The sequence below is a fragment of the Hordeum vulgare genome, chromosome 7H (assembly GCF_904849725.1).
Source record: "Hordeum vulgare subsp. vulgare chromosome 7H, MorexV3_pseudomolecules_assembly, whole genome shotgun sequence".
Lineage (NCBI taxonomy): Eukaryota > Viridiplantae > Streptophyta > Magnoliopsida > Poales > Poaceae > Hordeum > Hordeum vulgare.
The window spans coordinates 384,431,639-384,443,755 of NC_058524.1; the positions used below are offsets into that span (position 1 = coordinate 384,431,639).

The 12,117-nt window shown below is 46.6% G+C and overlaps 1 long non-coding RNA gene across 1 annotated transcript; it reads left to right on the forward strand.

Moving 5' to 3' along the window:
- The first annotated feature begins 8,524 nt into the window (after nucleotides 1-8,524).
- Nucleotides 8,525-9,533, forward strand: LOC123411365. The gene is made up of 2 exons (XR_006613250.1): nucleotides 8,525-8,642; nucleotides 9,471-9,533. It is a non-coding gene; the product is annotated as an uncharacterized LOC123411365 (long non-coding RNA).
- The last annotated feature ends 2,584 nt before the right edge of the window (nucleotides 9,534-12,117 follow it).

Sequence of the window (12,117 nt, forward strand, 5' to 3'; positions counted from 1 at the left end):
TTATATAGGAGGAGAGGGAGGAGGGTGCGCACGCCTAGGATTTCCACCCTAGGTGGTGCGGCAGCCCTAGATGGGCAAGGGGCGGCGTCCAGGAGGAGGGGCGGCGCCCTAGGGTGGGCTTGGCGCCCAAGGCAGCCCTCACGCCTAGGGTTAGCCCACCCTTCCCCTGTTGTGCGCCTTGGGCTGAGGTGCGAGGCGCACCAGCCCATCTAGGGGCTTGTTCCCTTCCACCCTTGGCCCATGTAGCCTTTTGGGGCTGGTGGCCCTTCCCGGTGGACCCGTGGAACCCTTCCGATGGTCCCGGTACGTTACGGCGATTCCCAAAACACTTCCTGCGATTAAATCCTCACTTCCTATATATGAATCTTTACCTCCGGACCATTCCGGAACTCCTCGTGACGTCCGGGATCTCATCGGGGACTCCGAACAACCTTCTGTAACCACGTATACCATTCCCTTTATAACCCTGGAATCATCGAACCTTAAGTGTGTAGACCCTACGGGTTCGGGAACCATGCAGACATGACCGAGACACCTCTCTGGTCAATAACCAACAGCGGGGTCTGGATATCCACGTTGGTTCCCACATGTTCCACGATGATCTCATCGGATGAACCATGATCTCGGGGATTCAATCAATCCTGTATGCAATTCCCTTTGTCTACAAGTATGATACTTGCCCGAGATTCAATCGTCGGTATCCCTATACCTTGTTCAATCTCATTACCGGCAAGTCTCTTTACTCGTTACATAACACATCATCCCGTGACTAACTCCTTAGTCACATTGAGGTCATTATGATGATGGATTACCGAGTGGGCCCAGAGATACCTCTCCGTCACACGGAGTGACAAATCCCAGTCTTGATTCGTACCAACCCAACAAACACTTTTGGAGATACCTGAAGTGCACCTTTATAATCACCCAGTTACGTTGTGACATTTGGTACACCCAAAGCACTCCTATGGTATCCGGGAGTTGCACAATCTCATGGTCTAAGCAAATGATACTTTACATTAGAAAAGCTTTAGCAGATGAACAATACGATATAGTGCTATGCTTAGGATTGGGTCTTGTCCATCCCCGTTATCAATGACATCCAATGTCCATGATCAGGAAACCATGATCATCTATTGATCAACGAGCTAGCCAACTAGAGGATCACTAGGGACACATTGTGATCTATATATTCACACATGTATTACGATTTCCGGTTAATACAATTATAACATGAATAATAGACAATTATCATGAACTAGGAAATATAATAATAACCACTTTATTATTGCATCTAGGGCATATTTTCAACACTTTCTCCGTTTTACCAATCAGAGAACCAAGACTCCAAGTCACCAAAAAATCATGAATGGCCGATCACGGAGAACCAAGAAACCCGACCCACAACTGAGACATCCGAGTTCCGTGGGACTCCTTCTGGGTCCACGCCTCAAACTCAAGAACACAGTTGTTGTTTGGAACCTTGCTCATCCCAAATTTCAGCTGCCTCACAAGATCCTCCTTAGAAGGAAAATCCACTCTGAAAAGATACTCATCAAGTCTGACTAGAGCCCACTGGAAGCTATGTGAAACCAACTCTCGCAGTCGCTCCACGGCCTGATCCATAGTCAACGAACCATACATGCAGATTAACATAATATGGTTCTCTTCATTTTGTGAGGTAGAGCTGTTAATAAAAAGTTGCATAGACACGACGAACATGTGGGCAACTCCACTGCAGATAGAAACGAGAAGCATATGTATAGATTCACATAATATGACAATGTTCATATCTTCAACCAGATCATTTATTGGCTGCTTTTAGTAATATGCAAGATATGAGATAGTGCAATCATGCAGTTGAGTATGCAAAACTAACCAACAGGGTTCCCTATAAAATCTCTATTAACGGCTTAATTATACTTTTTACTTGAAGTAAATTTAGATATGATAATTGATGCATGCTATTGAAGGTAGGATGTGCATTGATGCTACTTAATTATGTTCTTCGCCTCACTTAGATAGAAAAAGAGTTGTGGCAGTTTCACTCAAGTCAGAATAAGAAATTAGCAAAAAAATAAAAGAAAAAAAAAGGTACTCAAAAGCCAGCTTTGAAGCATTCGCCTTTACTCTTTATTCCCTTAAGGAGAAACGGGTATTGAAAAGTAACTGATATTAGTATACATCATACTAGAATCTTGTGAATGATATTTTCTGTAACAACAAAAAATAGCGAATGGGTATCTCTATCTTGTCTGTTTCTTTCTAACTTCATTAAGCTTAGCAAATATTTTGGATGCTCCAAGAAGCAATCGGAGCCTCGTTAAGTGTGGATGGATCAACAAAAATATATTAATTGGATGTACTATGCGTGCCTAATATAAACATAGGAACATTAAGGTGTATGGTCTTCGTTCAGCGGGAATTGTTGCTTTAGCCTTTACGTCCTGTATCATATTCCTCACAAAAAATATCTATGATATATCTGAGCACTATATATTAAGAATTGCAGAACATACATAATTAAGCAGGTAGCTCGCTGTACCAATTTTTACCTTTGTTTTTTACGAAAATCAATATATACTTAAAGGTGCACCGGGTGCAAATGTTAGGACATCCCCCTGACCCGGACGACGGGTGCGGGAGCTGGTCATCCAACAATGTCTGCATATATTTCAACCATTATTTACTAAACGGATGAAGTTCATGCAAACAAGGCAGTTTTAATCAAGTTTGGTCATAATTTACATAAAAGCTCGATATTTCGTTCGTTTAACTAAAAAACTAGAAAACAAAAAACTAAACCCTATAACGGACGATCATGTCGTACGCATGACCGCTGTACCGTGTCACACTGCCATCAATGTCCATGCCGTCGTCACCGTGGTCCCTCCAGGGGCGAAAAGGCGTCGGAGGGCCACGACAGCCTTGTCCGGTGACTGCTTGCCGCTCGCGGAAGAGCCGCTCCGCCTCCTGTTGTGTAGTGCGGAGAGCCGATGTAACCTACGGTGCCCTAGCGGCGGCCTTATCGTGGCCGGCGTTGCCAGAGCAGTTGCTAAACGACCACTCCTTCCCAATCTCGATGAGCTTGCCGTCAATACAGCGGTGGCGCCTGGCGGTTGTCTCCGCGGTGGTGATCGAGCGGTAGAGTGCCCACGCAGCGGCCAGGTCGGGGTCATTGAGGACCCAATCCAGCGCGACATCGCTTTTGGCGAACGTGGAGCGACGCCTGGTGTTGCGGTGGGCGTATCGCACCTGCTACCTCGTTGTGTGTTGGTCGTCGGAGACGACGACCCTGGAGACAAAGGGCTCATCGACACCGCCGCCTTGGAGGTAGTGGAGGATCCGGCCCCGCACCTTCGTCATCATGGGAGGTTGCTCCTCCTTGATGACACGACGGTTGTGGAGAGGCAGGCCCATCATTGCGGACATACCCATTATGCGGTGCTGACATCAGCTCGCCTTTGACACGGCGTCTGATCTAGACATCGCGGTAGTTCAAGGGCAACGCCAGCTCGTCCTTGACGCGGCGTTTGATCTAGACGTCGCGGTTGCACTCGAGCAATGTAGACTCGTCCTTGACCCGCTAGAGCGGGGATGCCGACTCGCGCTTCACGTTCTTTTGCGACGGGGACAGCGGCTCCTCCTTGACATGCGCCGGCGATGGTGGCGACGGTCCCATGTGACGGAGCGAATGCTACATCATTAACTCGATCTGACAAATGAATTCTTTATCCATCACAATGGCCTCCAAGAAGAGGCTCAGCCTTTGATGTGATGGTTGCTGCAGTGTCTAGTCCTCCCGTCTCTGGAGTCGGGCGCATTTTTCACATGGTATTAGAGCGGTTAGTCTCATGACGCTGATCCTTGGTTCATCTACCACTTCCGCAGCACGCTGCCCCAGGGGAGATTAATCTTCTCTCCCCGGGGACGCGGCACCCGATCAATCAAAGATTAGATGGTTCCTGTAGATTAGATCGATTCTTCAATTTCTGAAATTCTTTTAGATTAGTTTTTATAGCCACCAAGAAAGCCAGCAACCCACAAAGTCCGGTGAAAATCTTTTCAAGAGAAATCGGTGCTTCGTCGAACCTACCGGTGCCAACGTCCTCAAGACATCAACTTCAAGCCAGCAACCATGGGCGCGGGATACCCCGTGAAGCTGCTCCGAGCCACGCGTCGGAGGTAGCGCACACCCGTCCGTTGACAAGGAGTGGATCGATCCCTCCTTGTCGACGGACGGGTGTAACTGAATTTGAAGTCTTGCGCCTTTGTCATCTTCTCCACCACGTCATCATCAACTCCGTCTCTGATGGGTTGGCACCTAGAACGGTGACTGCGTCCCCTTTTGGTGCCTTCCTTGTCTCTCCGTCAACAAGGAGTGGATCGATCCCTCAGCTGCGATGTCAGGAACGCCACAGACCGATCTATTACAAGAGACATGGTTCCCTCCTTAAGCGGACCTCGCGCACAGCAACGCAGGTGTGGACGTTATCGTGCGAGCGTGATCCACAACAACGGCCGTCGGCTCCTCCTGCCACATGTGTCCACATCCACTTCGACTGGCAAGACAGGAACGGAGCGGCACCCACGGCCCGACAGGCCGGCAGTCCCGCACAAGCCATCGCGCATAGCAGGGCATCAAACCCGAGAGGGCCGCTAGGCTTGACTGAGCGATCGACGCACTAGCGTCAACCGCGCCTTCCGCGAGCGAACTACGTCGAGCATCTACACCAAGCAATCGACGCACCAGCCGCCGATCGTGCCTGCCGCGAGCGATCTACCTCGAGCATCTACACCGAGCTGTATGACTACATCACGCCAAAACACACGTAAAAATCATCGTCGAGCACACTACAAGAAGCTACCACGACATGCACCATCCACATGCCAGGCCGATGTGGAAAGTGATGCAATTCTTCACCGACTTCTCCGGCGCGACACGGCATCGATACTTCGTCGCCGCAAGGGACGCCTTCAAGCGACACATTATCGTCGACACGATGCTGCAACACCATCGCCGATGCTTCATCACCAAGGTCTTCATCAACATCTTCGTCAACACACCGTCGCTGCCTTATCCACAAGATGGATACCTAGCGTCCTCTAACATATTTTTCTGCAAGACGCAACCACGACGACGACATCGACCGCGTCATCCATTGCTGCATGACTGCATCGACATGGCGTCACTACAATGACGACCCTACACGGCCACACGGTTCTGACAAAACCGATGTTCGCTCAATGGGCTTCCTTCGGTCTTGGCAAAACTAATGGACTCATCGCCGACGGCATCCTCTGACATCTGCAAGATGCATCGTCCACGTCTGCAGGTCCGTCATAGCGTATTATTTTGCGCCTCCGGCTTTGTGCGGCTTCATCATCCATGACGATCACACATCGACCATGACTACCTCGACCATGGCTACACCACCATGATCGGCTACCTCGACATCGACATTAATGGCTACGTCTACAGAAACTCATCGACAACAACTCCAGTCAACAACGTCCGCGTCGTCACTAGCGTCCACGCCACTCCCGATGTGACTGCGGGAGGGAATAAAGGAGAGACAAGGAAGGCATCAGAAGGGGACGCAGTCACCGCCCTAGGTGCCGACCCATCAGAGACGCAGTTAATGATGACGCGGTGGAGAAGATGACAAAGGCGCAAGACTTCAAATTCAGTCGCAAGTATCCGCTTCACTCCCGCTACGACTGAGGGGGAATGTTAGAAGTATAATTGGATTTAAGTTAGAGATAAGGAGATAAAGATAGAATTAGTTTAAACCACATGTAACTTGTCTTGTACTCCAAGCCTCTACCTTTGATGTACTCATATATATACCCATACAAGGGTTAGATCAATACAACACAACAACACATAATATTAACCATCTATACTTTTTCACGGTAGCCGCATTTATGGGTTGGCTCCCCACTGGTTGTAGCCCCGCTTTGTAGATATATATATAAACTAAACATCAAATTTCACAGCCAAACCATACAACGGAGTGAAGAAGCCCTCTTACAAAGCAGATCCTGCAATAATCACATAACAAACACACTTGACTATGTTGCGAGAAATAACACAGGTAGGCATGAATAGAACGTGAGGAAAGGCTCTAGGACATGTAAGTTCCAGGACAACGTCCCCTGGAGGCATCAGTGTTGGTATAGATAAAACCAGTGGAACTATTCTTTCCTTTGGTTTTTCTTTTCAGAGAAAAATAAAGAGAAATATTAGAAAATGAATAGCAAGAGGATATATATATAGAAAGTTTCATGGTGCTAGTGATGATGAACCACCCTCGCAAAATAAAAAGGTGATGAGCCTGCATAGAATATAGTTTCCGGAGGTGATTAATTAACCTGCATTTAGGAGGAGAGCATCAGGCTTTATTAGAAAGCAAATATTTTCTATGTGAATTTCCTTTTGGAAAACAAAGATAGCTGCAAGGGCTATGGTTCTGTGTGTCTCTAGTTGGTGCAAATGATGAGGTTAACAAAGCTTCCTTTCTTTAAAAAAAGACGTAACTGCCATTATTAGCGCAAGTAATAATTAATAAAAACACATTGTAAACATAGGTAACTATATATTCCAAAATGGTTAACCATCCTTTTCTGCTCCAATAATATTTTGTACTGGAAGTTCCAAGACATTTGCTATCACAAATCCCTGCCTGGCCTGCCGTGACATCAGTTTTAGGTCAAGCCTGAAGTCAAAACCTAACTTCTGGTTTTGGATCATTGCCAAGACAATTGCAGCCTGTGTACTATGAGCTCTGAAGCAATGCATAGTTAAGCCTCATTATTGAGCTGTTTTGTCTCCACTCCCACCATAAACACATGAAACCTGTCAAGTAATAAGCTCAGATTGCTGATCAAACGGTGGGCCCTGAAATCTGACCAACCTATAGGACAGTTGTGATGCGAGGATAATGCTGCAAGAGCAAACACATTGATAAGATTCTGCAATTAACAATTTCAGTAGTACAGGCACAGCCTCAGTGGCAATGTCCACTTGAAGGGCTAATAGTAATTGCACGAAGATGCTTCAAGACGAATGATAAGGTTATATTGTTGGATTAATGACAACTCCAACCTTACGACCCATTTCGTCCGCTCGCGTCTGTTTGGGTCGGTGCGGACACAAAAATCGGTCCAACACGCCGGCCCAAACAGACGCGCACACCGCTTTTCATCCGCGGACGATCCATTCGCGGCCCATTTTTAAATCGGATTTGCATCGACGCGGACACGAGACAGACGCGCGCTCGCCTTCTTCTCCTTCCGGGCCCGCTGGTCGGTGGTACATTGGTCTCTCCCCATTCAACAACAACCCTCGCCCCTTCGTCGCGGACGCCGCCGCCCATGTTTTTCGGTGACTCTGCCAGCTGCTGGCCGCGACCGCGACCAAGAAGCCGCCTCGCCGGCACGCTCGTCAGACGCCGGCCACTTCCTTCGCCGGTCGTCTCCTTCGTCGACGCCCACAAGTTGTTCGACAGTTTGTCAAGGTACAAAATGGACTCTGTCGACGAGTTTTTTTTCATAATTTCCTTTGTGACTCCGACGATTCGTCGTCCGATGACGAGGAGGAGATATTGGTTGTCGTGTTGGTCCATCACCACCTCAATAGCCAGCGGCCGCTCTCTCAGCTGCCTTTGGTGTTCTGTAATCTCGATGGGGCATCGTTCGGTATCCTGCTAATACCTGGAGCACGCAGAAACTGTGGAAGGTGATGACTGATTGTGTGATCATGCATAATATGATCGTAGAAGATGACGTCCAGAACGTCTGTACGATCAAGGATTTCAGTTTCAGGGTGAGAATGGTGTGCCTGAGCATGGCGGAGCGGCAACGTTTGAATAGTTCATCCAATTTCATCATGACATGCGTAATTGGGAAACTCACGTGCAACTGTAAAATGATTTGGTTGAACATATGTGAGCTCATGTTGGCAATCAATAGATGTATCTTTTTTATTCGGCTTATAAAACTATGTTATTTTATTTGGTCAAAACTATGCTATTTTATTTGACTATACATTTGAATGTAAAAGCAATGTAAAAATAAACTATTTGTTAAAATAGAGCGGCCAGCCGGTTACGCCGACACATATGGGTCGGCGCGATTCAAATCTAAAATATAACGGACACCGGACGGGGTCTGACACAAACGGACAAAAAAAGAATAAAATCGTCGTCCGTCTCGGTCGGTCCATTGAAGTTGTTCTAAGATCCGTCAACATCAATTATGGGAGCGTGTGCTACGATGCATGTTTCAGAGAAAAAATATTATGGGACGTTCAACTAAACCGTTTTAATTATTAGTCCTACGTGTCATTTTGGATCGTTGCGGCATCCTGAGGATGAAAAAGGGCTCGTGAACCCTCATTTTAAATGGCATGCTTCCTGCTGCATTATTGAGCTTCCTTGATGGTGATGTGTATATACGTTGGTGTCCAATAAAGGCCTCCATGTGTCACTATACTTGTAGCTAACCTCTTGAGCTTATAAGTAAACGGAACTTTTGCAGCAATTACTTATACTATTGCCTGCAGTTAACTTATCTATCTGATATATCCTCTTCTTGCTAGGGCGGCCAAAGAGAACATCAAACAGTTGTCCTTGTAGGGTAAGGTATAAATATTTTTCAGGAAGCATATGATCTGTTGCTGGAGCTGTCCATTTCTGTTCTTAGTGAAGCAGAACAGTCTTCACAGCAGCAATAACCTTTTCAAACCTGGATAAGGTTTGAGAACCATACAGGTGTACATTCTCAAATACTACATGCCATCTTTATGGTTCTCAAATCTTATCCAGACATTTGAAACAAAATGCATGCCTCTGCTGTACAAGATACAGTCACAGGAGATGATACAGATACAGTTACTGCAGGATGGCTCACAAAGTTGTTTTGTTTTTCTTCTCCTCATTTGATATGTGCGGATGGACCTGTCTAACAGTAGAAGTCAATGACTGGTTAGAAAGCCTATAGATCTCAGACAATGCTAATTGGGTACTGCATTATTGAACTGATCCTGTTGCCACATGCCTCAAATGAAAGGCACAAGCACTTTGGCAAAAGTCTACTATACTTTTGTAGCAACTGCTGTGAATGCTGCTCAACGCTGTTGATTCCAGTGGTCTTCTTATGACCACCTCTGCGATCAACATCTCCTGCATCTTTAGTTTCCTTATCTGATCATAATAGATCAGTCATGAAAGCCAAACAGCATGCCAATCTGCAATTGTGTGCAAAGTTCAACGAGTCGGCTAGCTGGTCAATTGTGTCACTGTAGAGGTCATCCATCTCTACTGCTCACACGATGTTGTAGCATAAGATGATTATGTGTGCAAGATTAGGCTTCTTCTTAAGAATTTCAGGTCATGGACTAATAGGTGAATGAGTTGGTACCTGGAACTCAAACTGTTAGGTGACTTGCTTGGCTCAATTTTCTTGTGCAGACACTTCTTGTGATTATGTGGCAAGTGGAGATGCAATTGGCGGTGGAGGAACATTTTAATGCAGAAAAGGAAGATTTTAGGTCTCGGCAACTCCCAATTTTTAAAGTAACAAGACCAGTTTAGTTTTGTGGTTACAGAGGTGTTCTAGTACGTAATTTCTTAACCTATCCTGCACATCTTCCAGGTAGGATGCTGACTAGCTATATGATTTTCCTACTGCATTATTGGCCCTTAAATTATTGCATGGCAATTAATAAGTATACTTGCTGCTTAGGAAGTCCAAGCTTAGGGTCTACATCAAATACACATGATGTATCGCCTTATGATCTTAATAAAAGGTGTTGATTACACGGTAAGAAAAATAAAAGAAGGTGTAAAATTGCCACGTTCGCCTTCATGAAGTAGCCTGGATACTATAATTTTATAGTTTCGGGATATCATATTGTAAGAGACCATGACATCCTTCCTAATGGATGTATTTTCTAATGATCTTTTTCTGTTTCTCCCTAAGGGTATACTTAGTGCAACCATTACTTCCATTCTCGAATACTTGAATTGATATCCTTAGAGCTACTTTTATTTCTGTTGTAAAACGGTAACCATCAATCCGTACTTTTACTTTCAGAATAGAAGATGTGTGCCTGTTTTTATTAAATAAAAACTCATTAGAAACTCTTGACTTTTTCTAGGTTCCTACATTAAACAGAAAATTTCTGTAAAAATTTCTGGAAATTAAACTTGTTGTAAATGTAGAAGTACGCAATAGACTGATGAACTTGCGCCGAGTACTGACTGCAAATTTAGGACAATGAACTGCCAAGAGACTTCACTGCTAGGAAACTGCTGTTGCTCATACTTTCATTTTATTAGTGACATGGAGTGTATAATGGAAGAGAGAGAGAGAGGGAGAGAGAGAGAGCTGCATAGGTAGTGGAGCATTTTCTGTTGCCCAGATTTGCTGTCTGGAGTAGCCCCTCAATAATGTCATACTTTGTCTGCTGTTCCTACGAGGATTGACTGCAATCTTTATAATGTCATGAAAAGACCATATGGCTTCATGCTATATAAAAATGGTTGTGTACATTACAATGATGCACTGGCCGGAGGTTTAAGAACAACTCTAGCAGACCCCGCATCCCGCTCCGGCCCGTAAAAGAACCGTCAAAATGTGGGTCGAAAAAAAAACCAACCCGATTAGACCCCGCATCCCGCCCCGGCCCGTAAAAAATTTTAGGGGGCGCGGCAAAATCCCGACCCCAACCCGAAAAAACGCGGGTTTCCCCCTCGCGGCTGCGGTGCCCTCCATAAAAGCGGAAACGGTTGGTGAGGGGACATTTCATCCCGCGCTTTCTTCCACCAACCACCACTCCTCTCCCCCCTCGCGCCGCCGGCGGCCGCAGCCCAAGATTCCGGCAACAACAGCCGGCAGGAGCACGCCAGAAGGCCGCCACGCGCACGAGGCCTCCCCTCCCTTCCCCCTGCGTCGGCGGGCCATCGGATTTGCAGATCTGTGGCACTTCATCGTGGGCCGTCGGATTTGGCTTTTTCCGGCCGCCGGTTGCTGCCCCAGGCGATGGAGTGGTCGGGGAGTCTCTCCCGCAGCGCACGCAAGGGCGCATCGCCGCATGCAGGCACGGGTTCGTCCGCCCGCCGCCGCCGAAGGTTTGCGGACATGGACTCGTCCGGCCGTCCACCGGGCTCGGCGTTCGCGCAGTGTCTTTGTGGCCTCCCGATGCCGCTCATAGAATGTGACGACTGCCGGCGCCAAGTGTTGCGGCTCACTTCGGGCACGCCAACGTACCCCGGATGGGTGTTCTACAAATGCAAAAATGACGGGGTACGTGCACTTACGGTAGCTCGTTCCATAGCTCATTCTTTAGTTCAATTGCGGTAGGTCACTTCGAGCTTGCTCATTCTTTTGTGTAGGACGATGGATACTCATTTTAGTTTTGGAAAGACCAATAGATTGATTTGTTGATAGAAAGAAACTTAATAGATGTTAGTGCACTCCTTAGTACAATCGAAGGCAATGATGCGGTTGCATGTGCAACTAGAGGGGAAGCAACGTCTACTTCTTTGGAACCAAAGATGATGAATGAAGAAAGCAAGATCAAGAATCCGCAGATCAACAATGAGTGCATGGAGAAGATATTGCTTCAACTAGTTGGAACAGTTATGAAAGTTGGAAATCTTCTGAAATGCATACTTGTGGTTCTTGTTTTCTTTGATTTTGCTATTCTAGCCAAGATTTGTGATATCTTTTGTATCTAATGTTGTTGCAAAAAGCAAAGAAAAGCATTGTGCTAGATCAATTTAAGTTACAAATCTAAGTTTTACGGGCCGGAAGGAGCTGCGCCAGATCAGAACCCGCAGAAGCCGACCCGTAAAAAAAAGTATATTCCGCGAATATGCTTTTTTACGGATCCATTATGCGGGGTCTGCGTCTGTGCCAGCCCGCGCCGGCCCGCAAAAGCGATTTTGCGTGAACTGCAAACACGTTTTGCGGGCCGACCGGATGCGGGGTCTGCTAGAGTTGCTCTAAGCTCCTTTTCAGAGAAAAAGAAAACTGGCAAAGCAAAACACTTGTGCCAAATCACAAATCTTTCGTGAGAAACTGCAACACGGCAAGTCATGTTGCTGCAGTCAG